This window comes from Somniosus microcephalus, chromosome 4 (genome assembly GCF_052327205.1).
Source record: "Somniosus microcephalus isolate GS21.2 chromosome 4, FLI_Smic_1.0, whole genome shotgun sequence".
NCBI classification, from domain to species: Eukaryota; Metazoa; Chordata; class Chondrichthyes; order Squaliformes; family Somniosidae; genus Somniosus; species Somniosus microcephalus.
Window position 1 is genome coordinate 307,569,867 of NC_140990.1, and position 23,902 is coordinate 307,593,768.

Sequence of the window (23,902 nt, forward strand, 5' to 3'; positions counted from 1 at the left end):
TTAGTTCGCACTTGTAGTCAGATCCATCATTTTATTCTGGCCGCGGGCTTTTTTACGCTGCTGACTTGTTGGGGTAGATTTTCCTGAAGCTGTCGGGAAGGAGGCGGGACTTCAACTTTCGGGTTTTAGTCCCGCCTACATCAGCGTCCAGCCAATCCATGCGATTTTCCCTTGATTGACCTTGTTGAGCCCGCCCAGTGAGCTCAGCAGGCCAATTAAGGGCCACCCGGCAACAGGTGACGTCACAGACTGAAATTTCATCTGTCAAGAGTTCTTGACAGATGAAATATCAGTATTTCACAGCTGTTTGAAGCTGTCAAACACTGACAGTCTGACTTCTAACCTGAGTCCTTCTACACAGACTCAGTTAGAACTGTCACCGGCAATGAAAACTGAAGGCTATCACTTTTGACAGATCGCAGCCATTTTGCTTCCAGTGCCGGCTGAGTGATGGACTCCCGAAACCTAGAGCAAGAAAGGCTGTTAAGGTAAGTACAGGTAATTTAAACTTCTTTACACACTTTCGACACACCAAACACACTTACCTTTGCACTTATGCACCCATCACTCACCTGAACACCGACATCACGACCCCTCCAAGTCCTTCAACCCGACGGCCCGACTGCTCTAATCTGGCGTGGTTTGGAGCCATCGGGAATCCCACACGAAACCCCTCAAAATAGGGATTAGGCTAAAAACTGCCTGATAACTACATGTTAACAGGCAGTTAATTGGCACTAATCCCTTCCCGCCTCGGGTCGGCGGGTCCCAGTATGGGGCGGGTACCCGCCTCCTGTGAAACTTACGTGGAGGTGGGTTTTGGGCGGGATGGTGTCGGGACCCCCGAATTCGGGATTTCCCCCCCCCCCCACACGCCTGAATCCCCACCTGACGGCTCCAGGAAAATCTACCCCGTTAACTCTTCACCCCTTTCCCCCCCCCCCCCCCCTTGCCACCAGTGACAATGGGACTGACCCATTGCCAGAATGATACCCAGACTTCAAGGGTTAAGTTACGAGGAGAGATTACACAAACTAGGGCTGTATTCCCTGGAATGTAGAAGGTTAAGGAGTGATTTGATCGAAGGTTTCTAGATATTAAGGGGAACAGATAGGGTAGATAGAGAGAAACTATTTCCGCTGGTTGGGGATTCTAGGACTAGGAGGCATAATCTAAAAATTAGAGCCAGGCCTTTCAGGAGTGAAATTAGGAAACACTTCTACACACACAGAGATCAATTGTTAATTTTAAATCGGAGATTGATAGCTTTTTGTTAACCAAAGGTATTAAGGGATATGGACCATGTGGTGTATGTAACCTGTTCCACCTTAAGAGAACTTAAGCCTGTTCCACCTTAAGAGATGTACTACTTTCTCTGGCTGCTGTATACGTAATACCGGTGGTGACCACCGGTATATAAGCACTGTGTAGTAATATTGTATTTAGTATAGTCCTGACCTCCAACCAGTAAAGACCTGTTGAACTTTAATCTTGTAGTCTGTGTTAGTAATTACAACTAGAACACACAGACTTAACAGTGGCGACGAGTCCGATTCTTACCCTGCGGCAGTTTATATCCATGGCGGCTTCATCCACAGAACGGACGTCGAAGAGAGGCTTCCACCCTCATCACCCTGCTGGAAGACACGTCGCACGGCAGACATCGAGAAACCAGAGTGCAGAAGACATCCTGAACTCGAAGCCTCCATCAGCGGCTGTCAGTTATCTTCTTTCTACCTCGGTGGTGGGTAAGCCGGGCAGCGACGCGACCAGAAAGTCGGCCGCGTTGGCTGTACAGACGGGGAGGGAAGACGGAGGAATAAGGGCGGTGAGATCGATCGCGACCGGAGATAAGGGCCGGGCCGCATTCGGGCCGAAAGGTGCAGCGCGGGGACATCGATCGCGGCTGGTGATAAGGGCCGGGCCGCATTCGGGCTAAAAAGGCGCAGCGTCTGGGGCAACTGAAGGCGCGAGAGCCGCGGTGAAGCGGAGACAGCGTCGGGGGACGGGTGAAGACCGCCAAGCGCGGGAAAACCGCCATTTTGTAAGCGGAGGACGAAGACAAGAGCGGGAAGCCGCCATCTTGGATATAAATAAAAATAAATTAAATTGCAACGATGCCTAAACATGGGAACATTAATACCTTTGATAGCGACATCGAAGATTGGGCCATGTATGTAGAACGCATACAAAATTATTGTAAAGCAAATAAAATCCCAGATGAAGAGAAAGCACTAACATTATTAAACTTAATGGGTGCGAAGACATACGGGCAATTGAAACACCTTTTATCACCAGATGAACCGGTGGATAAGACGTTCGAGGAGATTGTTACTGTCCTGAAAAATCATCTAAACCCCACGCCGCTGATGCTAGCGGAACGATTTAAATTTTACAGCAGAAGGCAGCTGAAGGATGAAAGCAATGCTGAATATTTAATGGAATTGCGTAAGCTAGCAAAGTACTGTCAGTTTGGAACAAGACTGACAAGAGGCGCTACGAGATAAATTTGTGTGTGGTTTATTAAAAGAAGATACACAAAAGCGACTGCTCGAGGAGAATGAGCTGACGCTTGAGAAAGCGGTCACTATGGCAGCAGCACACGAAGCCGCAGCGAGAGGCACGGCAGTAATGCAGCTACGGTCACCGGAACTCAGTACAAATAAATTGGGTTTGAGTACTGTAAAATGTTATCGTTGTGGAAAGACAACGCACGATCAGAACCAGTGTTGGTTTAAAAACCAAGAATGCAGAACGTGTGGCAGGCTTGGCCACATAGCTAAAGTATGCCGGTCAGGAAAGAAGACCAGCAACAAAAGGTCACCGCAAGGAAAATACATAAAGGTACACAAGGTGACAAAGAACAGTTCGACCGAACAGAAGTCAGATTCAGACGCTAGCAGTAATGAACTGGGTAGCTTAAGAGTACACAACGTTGGTAAGGATGCAGATCTCCAGACAATTTGGGTCACCCTTCAGATAGCAGGAGTCCAAGTAAAGATGGAATTGGACACTGGATTGGCATTGACAGTCATGAATAAGAAAGATTACAAAAGGTTATTCCAACATATTCCCCTACGGGATACGGAGATTATACTGAAAACATACACGGGGCAAAGAGTGTACCCCATCGGAAAGATAGAGGTAAAAGTGGTCCACAAGGGCGAAGAAAGCCAAGTAATGGACTTATATGTGCTACCTGAAGGAGGTCCACCACTACTGGGACGGGAGTGGATTAGGAAAATGAATATGGACTGGCACTCCTTGAAGGCACTAACGGTAGATTCCGGGGAAACAGATGTCAAACCTAAACGATTGTCCAAAATATTGGATGATGCTAAAGAGGTGTTCCAGCAGGGACTGGGAACACTGAGAGGAATTACGGCAAACATCAAGATTGATGAACATGCACACCCAAAATGTTTTAAAGCCAGACCGGTACCCTATGCAATACGACCTACTGTAGAAACGGAACTGGAAGCGCTAGAACGTTCAGGTGTACTGTCTAAGGTAGATTGGAGTGAGTGGGCTACGCCCATTGTTCCCATTATGAAACGTCCTTCGAGCAACAAGCCAGGAGAACCAGGGAAGGTTCGCATCTGTGGAGATTTCAAAATCACCGTTAATCCGGTGCTTCACACGGTGCAGTATCCGCTTCCGCGGATTGAGGATATTTTTGCTTCGTTGTCTGGCGGGAAACACTTCACCAAGATAGACCTGGTGCAGGCGTACTTGCAGATGGAGGTTGAAGAAGAGTCACGCCAATACCTAACGATCAACACGCATCGAGGTTTGTACCGGTACAATAGGCTGGTTTTTGGAGTGGCATCGGCTCCAGCAATTTGGCAGAGGGCCATGGAGCAGGTATTACAGGGAATTCCAGGCACACAATGTTACCTGGACGATATTCTGATTACAGGTGATGGTGATGAAGAACACCTCGCAAACTTGGAACTGGTGCTCAACAGACTGAAAGAGTATGGACTTAGAGTTAATCGGCAGAAATGTGAGTTCTTCCAGAAGCGGATCTCGTACTGTGGTCATGTCATTGACCGGGAGGGGCTTCATAAGTCTCCTGACAAGATAGAGGCAGTTGTAAAGGCTCCCGCTCCGGATAATGTCTCTCAGTTGAGGTCGTTTCTAGGATTGATTAACTATTACCATAAATTTCTACCAAATCGATCCACGGTACTGCACCCGCTAAACGCTCTTTTACAGAAGGGGGTACCATGGGAATGGAGCGAAAACTGTAAGAAGGCATTTCGCAAAAGCAAAGAATTGATCACCTCAGAGGAAGTGTTGGCTCACTTCAACCCGACACTGCCTATTCGGTTGGCTTGTGATGCTTCTCCATATGGTATTGGGGCAGTACTCTCACACAAGTTGCCAAGTGGCACGGAAAGGCCAGTCGCGTTTGCATCCAGATCATTGACCTCCGCTGAGCGCAACTATGCGCAGATCGATAGGGAGGCTCTCAGCCTTGTATGGGGAGTGAAGAAGTTTAATCATTACCTGCAGGGCCAAAAATTCACACTTCTGACAGACCATCAGCCGTTGGTATCCATTTTTAACCCTAAGAAGGGTGTTTCAGTGATGACAGCACAGCGTCTCCAGAGATGGTCCCTTTTCCTAGGGGCACATCAATATCAAATAGAATTCAAAGGTACGAAGCAGCATGGCAATGCTGATGGGCTGTCGCACCTGCCACTACCTGAAGAAGAAGAAACGACGAAAGTTGACCCTGTTGAGTTATTTCATTCGACCATCATCGAGTGTTTACCAGTCACCAATGCAAGTATTGAAAGAGAAACCAGGAACGACCCGACACTGTCCAGAGTCTACGAGGTGACAGTGAAAGGATGGCCAACATGTGGTGATCCTCTGTTACCGGCATTCTCGGCAAGGCGAGACCAGCTGTCCGTCTGCCATGGTACTTTGATGTACGGGACAAGAGTGATTATTCCTCCCAAGTTAAGGGAAAGAGTTCTAAAAGAACTGCATGAAGGTCATCTGGGGGGAGTTAAGATGAAACGTCTTGCTAGGGCTTATGTATGGTGGCCGGGTAATGACCAACAGATAGAGGAGTTGACGAAAAGCTGCGCTGGGTGCCTAAAAGTGCAAAATGCACCTCCGATCGCACCACTACACCCATGGGAATGGCCTTCAGCCCCATGGCAACGCGTACATATTGACTTTGCTGGCCCATTCATGGACTCCATGTTCCTAATTGCAGTGGACGCACATTCCAAATGGCCAGAAGTGATCACGATGAATACCACTACTTCAGAAAAGACAATTGCGGTGTTAAGAACAATATTCGCAAGGAACGGATTGCCAGAACAGATCTGTTCGGACAACGGACCACAGTTCGTGTCGGAAGAATTCCAAAAATTCTTAAAGAAGAATGGGGTGAAACATTATACCTCTGCCCCATATCATCCGGCGACAAACGGGTTGGCCGAGAGATTTGTCCAAACATTCAAAAAGGCAATAAAGGCCATGAACGATGATCAGATTCCGCTACAGCACAAGGTGGACAATTTCCTAATGGCATATCGAAACGCCGCTCATGCAGTGACTAACCAAAGTCCTGCCATGATGTTTTATAACAGGAGGTTGCGGTCCAGGTTGGACTTGTTAAAACCAAATGTGCGGAGGGAAGTGGAAAACAAACAGTTCCGGCATATTAATAACAAGACCACTTGAAGTTTCGACGTAGGACAATCAGTGTTGGCAAGGGGCTATGGAAACGAAAAATGGCAGTCTGGAACAATTCGGGCCAGACAAGGACCTCTGATGTACACAGTAGATATTGGTAACAATGTGATAAGGCGTCATGCGGATCAACTGGTAGAATCGAGAGCAAGGGTCGAACCCATGGTTGCGACAGAGACAACTGTGGAAGACGTTAATGAACCTGAAGCATCTACCTCAGCAGGGAATGTACCTGATGATGATAACACCCAATGCATGGGAGACCAACTAGAGGAGTCACCTCAGCAACAGGAATCAGAGACCACTGAAAGGCGTTATCCAAACCGAATCAGAAGGCCTCCTGAGAGACTGAACCTTTGAACTGTTTAAACCTGAAGTTATATATGTTATTATGTTATGTTAAATGGGGATATGACTGTTAAGCTAAAAAGGGAGGATTGTGGTGTATGTAACCTGTTCCACCTTAAGAGATGTACTACTTTCTCTGGCTGCTGTATACGTAATACCGGTGGTGACCACCGGTATATAAGCACTGTGTAGTAATATTATATTTAGTATAGTCCTGAGCTCCAACCAGTAAAGACCTGTTGAACTTTAATCTTGTAGTCTGTGTTAGTAATTACAACTAGAACACACAGACTTAACAGACCAAAGGCGGGTCTATGGAGTTAGGTTGCAGATCTGCCATGATCTCATTGAATGGCGGAACAGGCTCGAGGAGCTCAATGGCCTGCTCCTGTTCCTATGTTTATCTAAGGAGTGGCAAGGATTTGGAATGTGGTACCACAACGAGTAGTTGAGGCAAATAGCACAGATATCATTTAAGGGGAAGCTAGATAAGCACATGAGGGAGAAAGGAATAGAAGGGTATGCTGATGGGGTTAGATGAAGAGGGGTGGGAGATAGCTCGTGTGGACCTGTTGGGCCGAATGGCCTGTTTCTGTGCTGTAGTTTCAATGTAATGATAAAGTCGTAAACCTGACTTCTGAATAACTTTAGTCTTGGTGAATCTACTCCTCCGTATAAATGCAGCAAATTTGGCACAATTAGAATCCAGCTATACTACAAGTAGGGCAATAGTGTTGGGAATGAATCCACCACTGCATAAGCAACACAGTGGACCATCTTGTTTTTTTTTTTAAACTTCAATTCTAAAATGGTTTCTCCTACACCAATGATACTGCACCCAATGGAGGCCCAAGTGGTGTCAGGCTACTTCCTCAAAATGATCTCTCATCCAAAGCTGGAGCTGACATCAGTTATGTTGCATTCTGTGTCACCGTGAAGATGCAACGGCCTTGCAGCAGTGCAAAATATGCTGCATAGCTGCCATACCGCTACCTTTTGCAATCAATTGGAGTTTGCATTATGTGATACCGGTCTCGTGAACTGTGTTGCTTGCTTGCAAGTCATTAAACAGGAGACCAGAGGGCCTTAATTGCACATTAAACTTGGGAGTCTTATTAGTTTAATCCAAATTGATAAAAAATCATCGCAATGTTGTTTTTCAAATCCTTACACGCCTCTGAGTTAAAACAAGTTGGGAAAGACTCAAAATTGCGTCCATTGACCACAGTTAGAAGCTAATTGCTTTATTTCAATTCTTTCTTTAAATTGAGCACATTCTCATTCCTTATGAGGCTACTTCTTACCTAACTTATTCACTTGCGTTTTATTTTGAAATGACCCTGTACAATCAAACCAATATCCTCCCCCAGCAGGTTGTGCCTCCCTATGGTCTGAAGGTCAGGTTCAGTGACGGGCGCTGCTGTCAGGGCTATTGTACTTAGTATGTTGTGTGTTTTCTGGAAAATGGGCCAGGTCCCAGGTCAGCGCAGTTTGCTGAGTCCATTGCACTGAAAGTCGCAGATTATTACTGGGGTAGAAATTGGTCGTCGTTGTGACAATTCGGTGGGGAAAGATGACCAATTTCGGAGGCCTATGCTCTGCACTCCAAAGATGTTTTTTCAGGCATCCACACATGCTACCTAAAACAGACGTCAAGCCTTTTCAATTCAATTCAATTCAATTTTGTTTTGTCATATATGCAGCAAACGTGTGTACTGCACAATGAAATGTTGATTTTTATGAGTCCTCCCAACATTGGAATAAATATGGCATAGCAATGATAAAAATACTAATAGAAATACAGTAATAATAAATAAAACAACAGTAATAAAAAATAATAAATTATTCGTTCGTGAGTCTTATGGCCTGGGGGTAGAAGCTGTTTCGAAACCTGCTGGTACGAGACCGTATGCTTCGCTATCTCTTACCGGACGGGAGCAGGGTGAAGAGGTTGTGGCTGGGGTGGCTCGTGTCTTTGATGATTCTCAGGGCCTTCCCCCGGCACCTCTTGGGGTAGATATCCTGGACAGCAGGTAGTTTAATTCCTATAGTATGTTGTGCAGCTTTCACTACCATCTGTAGAGCCTTGCGGTCTGTGGCGGTGCAGTTGCCATACCAGGTAGTGATGCAGCCGGACAGGATACTCTCGATGGTGCACCGGTAGAAGTTGGTGAGAATCTGGGTGGCCATTCCAAATTTCTTCAGTCTCCTGAGGAAACCATCATTAACCTTTTGCATTGGTGAATGATGGGCCGAATGCCTGTTTTATGTTCCCTCTGAGAAGTTGGGATGTCCTGAGTGGTGCAGGAATTAGGCCTGCTCCCTTAAGGTTTTTCGGGCATGAATGCCACCTGGGAACTGGTCACCACCGAAAAGGTACGTTTCAATCTTTAAAACATATTTTATGTGGAGCCAGGAGGAGATGGAGATGCTCTCCTGATGGCCACTGCCAATCCGTGATAGGCCCTTCCTCCTGCTGTCCTCGCCTCTTACCTGAGGGCCACGATGGGCAAGGCAAGCAGCCCATAATTCATGTCGTGCAATGGGCGAGTTGCCTATGGAGGCTGATGGGCACCAGCAGCCGGTAGCTCTCCTAAATTATTGAAATGAGGCCCGAGGCCCAGTTTCGGGCCAGGCTAGGGGCTCCTGATTAGGGGTGCGCTGTCTATACTGTCTTTGAAATTACATTTAAATGGTATGCCATTTAAAGAAAATTATTTGGACATTTGTTGGTAGTAGAAAGAGAGGAAATTAAAAGTAATGCTCGCCTGTTTCTTAAGTCATGGTTCACAGGGAATTAACGTCTGGAGTGCAGTAAAAAGATTAACGTCTGGAGTGCAGTAAAAAGATTAACGTCTGGAGTGCAGTAAAAAGATTAACGTCTGGAGTGCAGTAAAAAGATTAACGTCTGGAGTGCAGTAAAAAGATTAACGTCTGGAGTGCAGTAAAAAGATTAACGTCTGGAGTGCAGTAAAAAGATTGGTGAAGTCAAGCGTAGGTCCCTTGCAGTCAGAATCGGGGGAATTTATAATGGGGAGCAAAGAAATGGCAGACCAACTAAATACATATTTTGGTTCTGTCTTCACAAAGGAGGACACAAATAACCTCCCAGAAATACCGCGGAACATAGGGTCTGATGAAAGGGTGGAACTGAAAGAAATCAGTATTTGTAGGGAAATGGTGTTAGGAAAATTGATGGGACTGAAGGCCGATAAATCCCCAGGGCCTGATAATCTACATCCCAGGGTACTTAAGGAAGTGGCCCTAGAAATAGTAGATGCATTGCTGGTCATCTTCCAGAACTCGATAGACTCTGGAACGGTACCCATGGATTGGAGGGTAGCTAATGTTACCCCACTATTCAAAAAAGGTGGTAGAGAAAAAGCGGGGAATTATAGACCGGTAAGCCTGACATCGGTAGTGGGGAAAATGCTAGAGTCCATTATAAAAGATGTAATAGCAGAGCACTTGGTAAGCAGTGACAGGATCGGACAAAGTCAACATGGATTTACAAAAGGTAAATCATGCTTGACTAATCTACTGGAATTTTTTGAGGATGTAACTGGTAAAATAGATAAGGGAGAACCAGTGGATGTGGTGTATTTGGACTTTCAGAAGGCTTTCGATAAGGTCCCGCATAAGAGGTTAGCATGCAAAATTAAGGCACATGGGATTGGGGGCAAGGTATTGACTTGGATAGAGAACTGGTTGGCGGACAGAAAGCCAAGAGTTGGAATAAACGGGTCGTTTTCCGAATGGCAGGCAGTGACTAGTGGGGTACCGCAAGGATCGGTCCTAGGACCCCAGCTGTTCACAATATATATTAATGATCTGGACGAGGGAATTGGATGTAATATCTCCAAATTTGCAGACAACACAAAGCTGGGTGGGAGGGTATGCTGTGAGGAGGATGTCATGAAACTCCAGTACGATTTGGACAGGTTGGGTGATTGGGCAGAAATATGGCAAATGCACTATAATGTGGATAAATGTGAGGTTATCCACTTTGGTGGCAAAAACAGGAAGGCAGATTATTATTTGAATGACAATAGATTGGGAGAAGGGAAAGTGCAAAGAAACCTGGGTGTTCTTGTGCACCAGTCGCTGAAGGTAAGCATGCAGGTGCAGCAGGCGGTTAAGGCGGCAAATGGTATGTTGGCCTTCGTAGCGAGAGGGTTCGAGTACAAGAACAAGGATGTCTTGCTGCAGTTGTACAGGGCCTTGGTGAGACCGCACCTTGAGTATTGTGTGCAGTTTTGGTCACCTTACCTGAGGAAGGACGTTCTTGCCATGGAAGGAGTGCAGCGAAGATTCACCAGGCTGATACCTGGGATGGCAGGAATGACGTACGAGGAGAGATTGTGTCAATTGGGCTTATACTCACTGGAGTTTAGAAGATTGAGAGGGGATCTCATCGAAACCTATAAAATTCTGTCAGGTCTGGACAGACTAGATGCAGAAAGGATGTTTCTGATGGCTGGGGAGTCCAGAACCAGGGGTCATAGTCTAAGGATAAGGGGTAAGCCATTTAGGACTGAAATGAGGAGGAATTTCTTCACCCAGAGAGTGGTGAACCTGTGGAATTCTCTGCCACAGAGGGCGGTGGAGGCCAGTTCATTAATTAAATATATTCAAGAAAGAGTTGGATATATTACTTGAGGCTAAAGGGATCAAGGGATATGGGGAGAAGGCAGGGACAGGGTACTGAATTTGGATGATCAGCCATGATCTCATTGAATGGTGGAACAGGCTCGAAGGGCCAAATGGCCTACTCCTGCTCCTATCATCTATGTTTCTATGTTGTTGTTGTTGTTGGCAACTGTGGTAGTAGAAATGATCCTAACAGTGCCAACTAAGGTGCACAGATTCAGTATTTACATTGTGTAGATACCCTAATTAGCTGCTTTTATCTTGTGAACGTCTTATACCAGTGCCACCGGGTACTGACATTTAGTTTTGTGCACCAAAATAGCCTAGCTGGGCAGTTGGCTAAGAAGGCAAGGATGTAGAATAGGTCCAGCACATATTAATAGCAACTGTTTAACAAGAATTGTTTATGTAATGTGGGCAGTGCTGTCAAGGCCACATTTATTGCCGATTTCTTGTTGCCCTGAGGTGGTGGTGCTGGACCTTCTCCTTGAACTGCATTCCTTGCAGTGATGATACTCCCACGATTTTGACCCAGTAACAATGAAGGAGCGGTTGTATATGTCCAAGTCAGGATGTTGTGTGACTTAGAGGGGAACTTGGAGGTGATAATGCTTCTATGATATTGCTGCTCGTTCCCTTCTCAGTGAAGAAAGAAAGACTTGCATTTATATAGCACCTTTCATGACCACCGGACATCCCAAAGTGCTTTACAGCCAATGAAGTACTTTTTGAAGTGTAGTCACTGTTGCAATGTAGGAAACGCGGCGGCCAATTTGCGCACAGCAAGCTCCCACAAACAGCAATGTGATAACGACCAGATACTTTTGTGATGTCAATTGAGTGATAACTATTGGCCAGGACACCGGGGAGAACTCCCCTGCTCTTCTTCAAAATAGTGCCATGGGATCTTTTACGTCTACCTGAGAGAGCAGACCGGGCCTCGGTTTAACGTCTCGTTCGAAAGACAGCACCTCCGACAGTGCAGCACGCCCTCAGCACTACACTGGAGTGTCAGCCTAGATTTTTGTGCTGAAGTCTCTGGAGTGGGACTATGAACTCACAACCTTCTGTCTGAGGCGAGGGTGCTACCAACTGAGCCATGGCTGACGGTGGTAGAAGTTGCAGGGCTGGGAGGTGCTGTCGAAGTATGCTTGCTGCAGTGCATCCTGTAGATTGTGCCTACTGCTACTGACTGTCCCAAAATAATTTTACCCAACCACTACCACCACCTAGAAGGACAAGGGCAGCAGATGTATAGGAACCCCATCACCTCCAAGTTCCCCTCCAAGTCACATACCATCCCAACTTGGACATATATCGCTGATCCTTCATCATCGCTGGGTCAAAATCCTGGAACTCCCTAACAGCACTTTGGGAGTACCTTCACCACACGGACTGCAGCGGTTCAAGAAGAAGGCCCACAACCACCGTCTCAAGCTCAACTAGCGGTGGGCAATAAATGCTGGCCTTGCCAGTGCGCGCACATCCAGATAATAGATTAAAAAGAAAATTTCAGCTCCCCTTAACTAACTCACTCGCTTTAAAACTTGAGTTTGAGTTTTTTTCCTAAGGCACTTCTGCAGTTTGGGCTGTGGGAGAGTGACACCCGCATGCGCCAGTTCCTTGCGTTGACACCTTTAAAACTGCTCCCTTATCCCGTAGACCTGCGATGTTGGCATAAAAGTTTGGAGTTTTAACAGTGTAAACACACACAGTTTCTGTCGTGTGACCTCTACTATAAAAACACCAAATGTAGAAGCACCTCTAATTTTGAGGGTCGGGGTGGGGGTGGCAAGGGGAACCCTTTGGAGTTAAAGGAGTTAATTATCTGGGAACAAACGCAGAATTAGTATGAACAAAAAGCTCACGGTTGTGCTTAGTTCAAAGTAGCTGGAGAGGAAAGGGGCGGTGGGGGGGAAACACCAGGTCATAGCCAGAGGCAGAAACACGTATTAGGTTAGCAAACTTAGAGTGCCCTCCGAGGATTAATTTGTCATGAGAGAGCAGACGACTTCATTCACAATTAAAAACCCGATAAGCTGACTTGCTTCTCAGAAGCTGGGGGAGAGAGGAGGCAGACGGGGAGTGCTGGTTCACAGCTGATTGGCTACCAATTAGCACAGCAGCCTAATCAGAGGGAGGCCCTCATGCTCAGCCGCCCACTGGGAATGTCGATTGGTTAATAGAACTGACAAGAGTGCACACAGACCAAGCACAGGCTACACGCCACTTCAAAGCAGGAGTTGAAGGAAAAACCACAGACAACACTTTCCACTGAAGTCGGGCAGCGTTGCATTCATGTAAAAGCAGGAACCGTGGTCATGAGATCTCAATCAATGGAATAAAACCAGTTTACTCCGTCAATTAAATGTGGGTTTTTTTTAGGGGGGGGGTAAGTAAAGGCACAAGATCTATTTTCTTTCTCCTTTTCCTGGCAGGGTTGTTGAGTGAGGTCGTACCAGATAGCTCTTGTGTTTATTAGTGCGGCTGTGACAGGACTGTCTGTCTCGTTTAGTAATTTTATGTGGCTTTCAGTAAATTTTGAGTCTTTAAATTAAATTAAACTGAATTTGTTAATGGGGGTTGTGTTTTTTGTCTTGAGATCTTTTAGAGCTTTCAGTGTTTGGGTGATCCTGGTATTTTGTAAATGGGTCCAAAAAAATCATTGTATGTATGTATCTAGATATTTACTGTACAGGGTTTTGAGACTGAGGACAGATGGAATCAGAACCTTCAGCTATCTGCCTCAAGTACCCAGACACTACAATGCTGGACTATGTTGCAACATATCCTGTATATTTGTTACATGGAATAAGTTATTTAATAAGTCAGACTCAATGGTTGTGTATAGTAGATGATGGGCCGATGGTGGCACAGGGATCCGTATATATTTGTGTATCGCATGTCATACTGGTACCTTCTCCTCCCACTGAAAACAATGGGGTGTTGATCCAAATCTAAAAGTACTGCAGTTTCTGGCTTTTTTTTGCACTGTTGCAAGTTTCAAATGGGCAGTGCATGTATAGATTAGTCTAAGGCATCACCTGTCACACTTCATTTATGGAACTAATTCTGCAGTGTCAGTGGGTGTGGAATATGCTTTACGGATTCTAGATAATGTGTGTCCAGGCTGTATGCTTCCAAGTGTCTCCGATTGCTGCGTCTTTGAGTCCTGCTATTCATGGTCAGGATTTAAGATGGGTTTAACATGTTAAGCTTTAAAAATGGATGCTCTTTATTAATATTCTTTTTCAAGATGCTGGCATTGCTGGTAAAAACACATGATATAATTACGCAGCTGGTTAGTCAGCATCTGAAAGGGTGGTTGCCATTTCGAGTGGGAGCCTTCTGTCTGAAGCATTGAATTGTGGTCCCCATAAATAGCCATAATGAGTGAAACTACAGAGTGAGAAACCGTGCCTGTGAAAGTGTAAACATCTGTGTACCCCTCAGACTCGGAGGATCCTGATCCAGTGATCTAGTAATACAGTCCTGGCTCCACTGGAGGAAGTGTTCTTTCCCTTGCTGCAGAACCATTCTGGCACAATCTAATAATGAGTTATTTACATAGACTGTTCAGTCTAGAAACAGGCCATTCGTACTTCTGCTCCACATAGACCCTTCCCACCCCTCTCATCTAACCATATCAGCATAACCTTCTATTCCTTTCTCCCTCATGTATTTATCTAACTTCCCCTTAAATGCACCCATGCTAATCGCCTCAACTACCCCTTATGATAGAAAGTGCCACATTCTAACCACTCTTCGGAGTTCGAATGTTTTTTCCTGAATTCCCTGTTGGATTTATTAGTGACTATCTTATATTTATGGCCCCTAGTTCTGGTCTCCCCCCACAAGTGGAAACATCTTCTCTACGTCTACCCTTTCATAATCTTAAATTCCTCTATCAAGTCACCCCTCAGCCTTCTCTCTTCTAGAGAAAAGAGCCCCAGCCTGTTCAATCTTTCCTGATTTGCCACAAAGCAATGATCAGTCCGATGCTAGGAAAATATCAAAACCTTTTACAGGTCCAAAACAAAGTACACGAGGGCTGGTATTGAGTGCAGGTTGGTCATTTGCGTGCAACTAGTTTTCATAAATCCCGAAGCAAAATACTGCTGATGTTGGAAATCTGAAATAAAAACAGAAAATGCGGGAATCACTCAGCAGATCAGGCAGCATCTGTGGAGAAAGTAAAACCGAGTTGACGTTTCGGGTAGATGACCTTTCATCAGAACTGGAGCTCTATTTAATCCAGCCTGCCTATTGTTTTTACAAAATATACAGCTGATACTCAGTGGGTGTAATTGGTCATTTCACTGTTCACTGAATCAACGGAGAAAACCCCAAGTGATAACTCACTTCACAGCCAGCAGCAGAACCTGCTGGGGCAGATTGGATTTATAAATTTGCTTCAGTCCAGGAGCTAAACCACTATAGAACAAGCACATCCCAGATGCAGGGTCTTTCATAGTCACAAAACAACTTTTTAAGGTCAGTATTACTAAGTAGAGATGTTGTCCCTTGGGTATCTAAGTGTTAAGGTACTAACCGCTTGGAAATTCTGGTTGAAAATAATTTCTGATGGTTATTAAAGACAAACTCATTCTGTACGTATTGTGGAAAAGCATGGACCATTTTCTACATAATGATGGGATTAAAAGAGAGGCGGCACCTCCATGGGTAATTCTTGGGAAGACTCCAGACCTGGGAAAGTCAGTCAAAGCTGCCCATGGAACCCCACTATTAATGTGTCATGCTGGCTACTGGGGGAAGCCCCCTTGTGCTGTAGCAGATATTATACCTGATGCAGCAGAAACACCTGTGATGAGGTTTTCAGCGTTTAATATGATTATTGGGTTTCACATTTTAAAAGTAAAAAAAGAAATGATCACGAGATATAACGGATGAAGTGATGATCCCCATTATGTCACGGACTGTCATTATTAACCCAGAGAATTCTTGCAAGATGGCGATATGCTTTTAAGCGTGAGCCTTTGTGGCGAGTTCTGGAAGGGTTTAGTCGGACCCGCTTTACATTTCATCGGCAGCTATCCAGGCTAGTGTTCAGCTGTTGAGGCTTGGGGAGCGCTCTGCAACATGGTTATGAGCCATTATCTTCTGTACAGATCTGCTGCCATTGTTGGGAGCCTGATCTTTTTTGAAGTTCACAATCTGTAATCAGGATCGGAGTAGAGAACATCTGAAATGAATGGGGTTTGTGTTTTTTTTGTCTGCGCAGGAGCCCTGTCTGGCAGCTGCCGCATTCATTAGCTTTGTGTCTTAATCGGAAAACTGACTAATTGGGGGGCAGGCAAAAGATAAAATAAATACATTTATCTAAAGGAACAGTGAAGGACTCATGTCATACTGGGCAGGCAGTGCAGTGGACAGTAGCTGTCGACCAGGCAATCAGGGAAGGAGTTAATGCTGAAGCAAGTTCAAATTGCTTCATGGGAGCCCTGAGGGGTTGTGTTATCATTTGGGCCCAAAGAAAATGTTTTTTTCCCCCTATTGTGCAGAGACTTCTAAGACGGACAGTTCTGTGCTTCCACGTCGTTCTGTAGTTCTGGTTTATAACCTTGAGAATTGAATATTGACAGCCTATAGTTATAGGGCAGAATGCATCTGCTTTGTTTGAAACTCGGCACTTAGGAGGTTAAATGGGTTGTTTCACTTCTCCTCCCTCTCTCCTCCTTTAAAACGATTCTTAATCCCTACCTCTTTGACCAAGCTTTTAGTCACCCGTCCTAATGTCGCCTTCTTTGGCTCAGTGTCAATTTCCGTCTGATTTTGCTCCTGTGAGGTGCCTTACTACGTTAAAGGCGCTATATAAATACAAGTTGTTGTTGTTTGTAATTTTGAGTAACATTCCAAATCATTTGTTGATGGTGATTCATCTTTTTAATGGTCGTTTCCTGCTCCTTGCGTTCTACCGTTGGTGGCTGATCTTTCAACCAGCACCCCCTGAAACACCCTCCTCCAAATCCTTCTGCCATTCAGCCTCCCTCTCCATTTTCAAAAGCCTCCTAAAAAGCCTTCTCCCCTCCTGACCAGCTTTACCATTACCTTTGTTGTCCCTCAGCATACAGTGTCTTCCTCTTTGCCTTTTAAAGTGCACGGAGACATCCTTCTGTACTTGAGATGCGCATCAGAATTTAAGTTGTCCTAATAGGCCTTCTACCGTTAAAGATTATGGTGAAGGTAAACTACGGAAGAGTATAATTGTTGACCTCCTAAGCTGAAAGTGTCCAAAATCAGCAAATATGATGGGTTTTTTTAAAAAAAACGATTAAGCAAATAGTTCTGTTTTCTCTCTGCACTGCAGTTCTTGACTCATTTGCTTCGGAGTTATGGAGTCATAGAAACATAGGAGCAGGAGTAGGTCATTCGGCCCTTCGAGCCTGCTCTGCCATTCAACGAGATCATGGCTGATCATCCAAACCCTAGCACCCGGTCCCTACACCGACAGCCATCCCACCCAAGCCCTATCCCCGTAACCCCACGTATTTAATCCCCCCTAACACTAAGGGCCAATTTTTTTTTTATCATGGCCAATCAACCTAACCCGCACATCTTTGGACTGTGGGAGGAAACCAGAGCACCCGGAGGAAACCCATGCAAACACGGAGAGAATGTACAAACTCCAAACAAACAGTCACCCGAGGCCGGATTTGAACCCGGGTCCCTGGCGCTGTGAGGCAACAGTGCTAACCACTATGGTTAGTCCTTTGCACTGGTGGAATAAATATTAAGCTCAGCAACCAGTGAGGAAGATTGACTCCATGTAAATAAAGCCAGTCATTTTGTTTTGTTACAATGGAGAATAAATTGCAAATTCAAACTGAACCATTGCAGGGAGTCAGTCGTGGAGATTTAATGGGGGTTCGCTCTCCTGACACATGAGAAGCGAACAGTCTCATCATCGCTAATTACTTTTACTTAGAGAGGTAATGTAACAGAAGGAGCCAGATTGCTGATCACGGAGCCCTCGGGGCTTTGGCAGCTTCTAAATTCCCAAGTGACTTGCTTCTAAAACAGGGCCACTTTTCTCGGGATCTGATCTTTGTATGAAAAAAACAACTAAACGTGTGTTTTTAAAAAAAAAAAAGCCAGATTTTCCATTGCTTTGGAATAACACATAGACACAAAGACATTCTCGGGATTTATTCTACGCAACGGCATGGGGGAATTTATTTAAAAGTGCAGTAACACAGGTGAATTTTACATGTTTTACTTTAAATGTTCTGTTGGTACGGTTCTAGCAGTTCATAGTGGTGGATTCCAGTCCGCAGATTATAGTCACAGAATTACAATAGTGTTGGTATTTACCCTCCACAATAGTGTTGGTATTTACCCTCCACATGAGCAGTAGGCCGAATCTCATGTGCCCATTTTCTTCCCATATCCCTTTAAACCCCTTTCCTTCAAACACCTATCTAACCTATTGGGCCAGTAATTCCGGTCCCAACGCGTGAGTACGGACGGGGTACTCACGCGTGGGCCCATTGGAAGTGCCGGATTTCAGCATGCACAGCGCATGCGCGGGAAACCGGCATTTCCTCCAAGGGGTTCAGAGGTCCAACGCGTGCGCGCAGGACTCTGTGCGCACGCGTTGAACTTCCTTCTTTTTGACAGGTTTGCGCGTGTGTAAGTGCCTCCTTTTTACGAATGTAAAAAGATGTAAGGACTTCATTCTTTAAGGTAAGTGGTCTATTACTTAAAATTATAACATTTTTTCCACAGCTTTATTGTTTTTAAGGACTTTACAGTAAGGTAAGTATAGTTTTAGACCCGATTTTTAAAAAAAATTATTTTTTTCAAAAATTTGATTAATTGTTTAAAATAGTTTAAAAGTTATTTATAGTTTATTTAATTATTGGGATTTAAATTTTTTTTTATTTAAAGTTGAACTAGTCTTTTGGGCGCCCGTACTTTTCATGAGTTTGACAGTTCTTACTATCAAACTAATGAATGAAGTTTCCCCTCCCCTGATTGGCTGCACAGTGCTCACCTGATCCCAGCCGGCACATCGAACTAACTACGCCGCTGGATCAGGTAAGCACAGCGCGCTGACATCTGAACCGGGCCAGTGACAGGAATTCCAAGCAGGCCCAGGCTTCAGATGTTGGCGCGCCGGGTGAGTGCACATCGGGGGCTTGCACGTGCGGCAAGCCCCCGAACCTAATTTCTGGGCCATTAAATGTTGACAGAGTCTCTGCTTCAATGGCTATTGCAAAGTATTTAATGCCTGGGAATTAAACATACCAGGTTATTTAACGATCAGGAAGGACAGGCAGGAAGGAAGGGGAGGTGGGGTGGCTATGTTAATAAAGGAAGGAATCACTGTAATACAGAGAAATGATATTGGGTCAAAAGATCAGGATAATGAAACAGTTTGGGTGGAGGTAAGGAATAATAAGGGGAAAAAAACACTAGTGGGCGTAGTCTATAGGCCTCCGAACAGTTGCAACTCTGTTGGACGGAATATCAATCAGGAAATAGTTGAGGCTTGTAATAAGGGAACATCTATAATTATGGGGGATTTTAACTATCATATTAATTGGGCAGGGCTGCCTTGAGGATGAGTTCATTGAGTGTATTAGGGATGGGTTTCTTGAGCAGTATGTAACTGAACCAACCAGGGGGCAAGCAACCTTAGATCTGGTCCTGAGTAACGAGACAGGATTAATTAAAAATGTCCTAGTAAAGGATCCCCTTGGAATGAGTGACCATAACATGGTTGAATTCCATATTCAATTAGAGGGTGAGAAGGTTGGATGTCAAACAAGCGTGCTAAGCTTGAATAAAGGAGACTATGAAGGTATGAGAGCGGAATTGAGTAGAGTGGATTGGGAAAATAGATTAAAGGGTAAGACGATACATGATCAGTGGTGTACATTTAAGGAGTTATTTTACAACTTCCAAAAAATATATATTCCACTGAGAAGAAAAGGGTGTAAAAGAAAAGACAGCCATCCGTGGCTAAGTAAAGAACAAGGGCATATAAGGTAGCCAAATCTAGTGGGAGGATAGAGGATTGGAAAAACTTTAAAAGACAGCAAAAAATAACAAAAAGTTGATTAAGAAAGGGAAGATAGATTATGAAAGTAAATTAGCAAAAAATATAAAAACAGATAGTAAGAGTTTTTATAGTTATATAAAAAGAAAAAGGGTGGCTAAAGTAAATGTTGGTCCCTTAGAGGATGAGACCGGGAAATTAATGGTGGGAAATATGGAGATGGCAAAAACACTGAATGAATATTTTGTATCAGTCTTTACAGTAGAGGACACTAAGAATATCCCAACACTGGACAAACAGGGGGCTATAGGGGGGGAGGAGCTAAACACGATCAAAATCACTAAGGAAGTGGTACTCGGTAAAATAATGGGACTCAAGGCGGATAAATCACCTGGACCTGATGGCTTACATCCTAGGGTCTTGAGGGAAGTGGCGGTAGGGATTGTGGATGCATTGGTAATAATTTTCCAAAACTCCCTGGACTCCGCAAAGGTCCCGGCAGACTGGAAAACTGCTAATGTAACGCCCTTATTTAAAAAGGGCAGTAGACAGAAGGCTGTAAACTATAGACCGGTTAGCCTAACATCTGTGGTAGGTAAAATTTTGGAGTCCATTATTAAGGAGACAGTAACAGGACATTTGGATAATCATAATTTAATAGGACAAAGTCAGCATGGTTTTATGAAGGGGAAGTCATGTTTGACAAATTTGCTGGAGTTCTTTGAGGAAGTAACATATAGGGTGGATAAAGGGGAACCAGTGGATATAGTGTATTTAGACTTCCAAAAGGCATTTGACAAGGTGCCACACAAAAGATTATTGCTTAAGATAAAAAATCACGGGATTGGGGGTAATATTCTGGCATGGATAGAGGATTGGCTATCTAACAGAAGGCAGAGAGTTGGGATAAATGGTTCATTCTCAGACTGGCAATCAGTAACTAGTGGTGTTCCGCAGGGGTCAGTGCTGGGTCCCCAACTCTTTACAATCTATATTAACGATTTGGGGGAGGGGACCGAGTGTAACATATCAAAGTTTGCAGATGATACTAAGATGGGAGGGAAAGTAGTGAGTGAGGAGGACATAAAAAACCTGCAAGGGGACATAGACAGGCTAAGTAAGTGGGCAGAGAGTTGGCAGATGGAATACAATACTGGAAAGTGTGAGGTTATGCATTTTGGCAGGAAAAATCGTAGAGCAAGTTATTATCTTAATGGCAAGAAACTGGAAAGTACTGAAGTACAAAGGGATCTGGGGGTCCTGGTGCACGAAACTCATAAGGTTAGTATGCAGGTGCAGCAAGTGATTAAGAAGGCCAATGGAATGTTGGCTTTCATTGCTAGGGGGATAGAATATAAGAATAGGGAGGTATTGCTTCAGTTGTACAAGGTGGCATAGTGGTTAGCACTGTTGCCTCACAGCGCCAGGTACCCGGGTTCGAATCTGGCCTCGGGTGACTGTGTGGAGTTTGCACATTCTCCCCGTGTTTGCGTGGGTTTCCTCCGGGTGCTCCGGTTTCCTCCCACAGTCCAAAGATGTGCGGGTTAGGTTGATTGGCTATGATAAATTGACCCTTAGTGTTAGGCGGATTAAATACGTGGGGTTACGGGGATAGGGATCAGCTACTTGTAGGAAAATCCGCATCGGAGCAATGGGAGGCTTTCAGAAGGGAGATTGAGATCATACAATGGCAACATGTTCCCGTAAAGGTCAAGGGTGGTTCCAAAAACCACAGGGAACCTTGGATGTCAGGGGATATACGAGAATGGATTAGGAAAAAAAGGAGGGCTTTTGGTAGATACAAAAGGCTAAAGACGGAGGAAGCCCTAGAGGAGTACAAAAAGTGCAGGGGGATACTTAAAAAAGAAATTAGGAGATCAAGGAGGGGCCATGAAATAACACTGGCAAGCAAAATAAAGGAAAATCCGAAGATGTTTTATAAGTATATTAAGGGTAAGAGGATAACTAGGGAAAAAATAGGGCCCATTAGGGACAAAAGTGGCAATCTGTGTGTGGAGCCGGAAGATGTAGGAGGGGTTCTAAATGAATTTTTTGCATCTGTTTTCACTATGGAGAAGGACGATGTAGACATAGAAATAGGGCGGGGGGACTGTGATATGCTCGAACATATTAACATCGAGAGGGAGGAGGTATTGGCGGTTTTAGCTGGCCTAAAAATGGATAAATCCCCAGGCCCGGATGAAATGTATCCCAGGCTGCTGTGTGAGGCAAAGGAGGAGATTGCGGGGGCTCTAACACATATATTCAGGACCTCTCTGGCCACAGGGGATGTGCCAGAGGACTGGAGAACCGCTAATGTAGTACCATTATTCAAGAAGGGAAGTAGGGAAAAACCGGGGAACTACAGGCCAGTGAGCCTAACATCAGTGGTAGGAAAACTATTGGAAAAAATCCTGAGGGACAAAATTTGTCTCCACTTGGAGAGGCAAGGATTAATCAGGGATAGTCAACATGGCTTTGTCAAGGGAAGATCATGTCTGACTAATTTGATTGAATTTTTTGAGGGGGTGACTAGGTGTGTGGATGAGGGTAACGCAGTGGATGTGGTATACATGGATTTCAGTAAGGCCTTCGATAAAGTCCCGCACAGGAGACTGGTCAAGAAGGTAAGAGCCCATGGAATCCAGGGTGCCTTGGCACATTGGATACAAAACTGGCTTAGTGGCAGAAGGCAGAGGGTGATGGTCGAAGGTTGTTTTTGTGACTGGAAGCCTGTGGCCAGTGGGGTACCACAGGGATCGGTGCTGGGTCCCTTGCTGTTTGTGGTCTACATTAATGACTTGGATATGAATGTAAAGGGTATGATCAGTAAGTTTGCGGATGATACAAAAATTGGTAGGGTGGTAAATAGCGAGGAGGGTAGCCTCAGTCTGCAGGACGATATAGATGGGTTGGTCAGATGGGCGGAACAGTGGCAAATGGAATTTAACCCGGAAAAGTGCGAGGTGATGCACTTTGGGGGGACTAACAAGGCAAAGGAATACACAATGAATGGAAAGACCCTAGGCAAGACGGAGGGTCAGAGGGATCTGGGTGTGCAAGTACACAGATCCCTGAAGGCGGCGGAACAGGTGGATAAGGTGGTAAAAAAGGCATATGGGATACTTGCCTTCATTAGCCGAGGCATTGAATATAAGAGCAAGGAGGTTATGATGGAGCTGTATAAAACACTGGTTAGGCCACAGCTGGAATATTGTGTGCAGTTCTGGTCGCCACACTACAGGAAGGATGTGATCGCGTTAGAGAGGGTGCAGAGGAGGTTCACCAGGATGTTACCAGGGCTGGAGCGCTTCAGCTATGAAGAGAGACTGGGCAGGTTGGGTTTGTTTTCCTTGGAGCTGAGGAGGCTGAGGGGGGACATGATTGAGGTGTACAAAATTATGAGGGGCATAGATAGGATGGATGCTGAGGAGCTTTTTCCCTTAGTAGAGGGGTCAATAACTAGGGGGCATAGATTCAAGGTAAAGGGCAGGAGGTTTAGAGGGGATTTGAGAAAGAACTTTTTCACCCAGAGGGTGGTTGGAGTCTGGAACTCACTGCCTGAAAGGGTTGTGGAGGCAGAAACCCTCACAACATTTAAGAAGCATTTGGATGTGCACTTGAAATGCCATAGCATACAAGGCTACGGGCCAAATGCTGGAATATGGGATTAGATTAGACAGGGCTTGATGGCCGGCGCGGACACGATGGGCCGAAGGGCCTCTATCCGTGCTGTATTACTCTATGACTCTATGAGGGTGGGTTATGTGTCGGTGCAGGCTCGATGGGCCGAAATGGCCTCTATCTGCACTGTGGGGTTTCTGTCATTTCTGTATTGGTGAGACCGCACCTGGAATACTGCATACAGTTTTGGTGTCCATACTTAAGAAAGGACATACTTGCTCTCGAGTCAGTACAAAGAAGGTTCACTCGGTTAATCCCGGGGATGAGGGGATGGACATATGAGGAGAGGTTGAGTAGATTGGGACTCTACTCATTGGAGTTCAGAAGAATGAGAGGCGATCTTATTGAAACATACAAGATTGTGAAGGGGTTGGAGCGGGTGGATGCGGGGAGGATGTTCCCGATGATGGGTGAAACTAGAACTAGGGGGCATAGTCTTAGAATAAGGGGCTGCTCCTTCAAAACTGAGATGAGGAGGAACTA

At 45.1% G+C, this 23,902-nt stretch overlaps 1 protein-coding gene across 4 annotated transcripts in view; it reads left to right on the forward strand.

The window, feature by feature from the left end:
- The window catches only part of lypd6 (LY6/PLAUR domain containing 6), a 340,290-nt gene that overhangs the window by 189,039 nt on the left and 127,349 nt on the right, over positions 1–23,902 (forward strand). The window contains exon 1 of one of the 4 annotated variants that reach the window (XM_085986695.1): positions 12,897–13,083. The exons of the other annotated variants lie outside the window; for them this stretch is intronic. The gene's annotated coding sequence lies outside the window, so the exon portion shown is untranslated. Of the gene's footprint in view, positions 1–12,896; positions 13,084–23,902 lie in introns of those variants that run through there. 4 annotated transcript variants of the gene reach the window in all.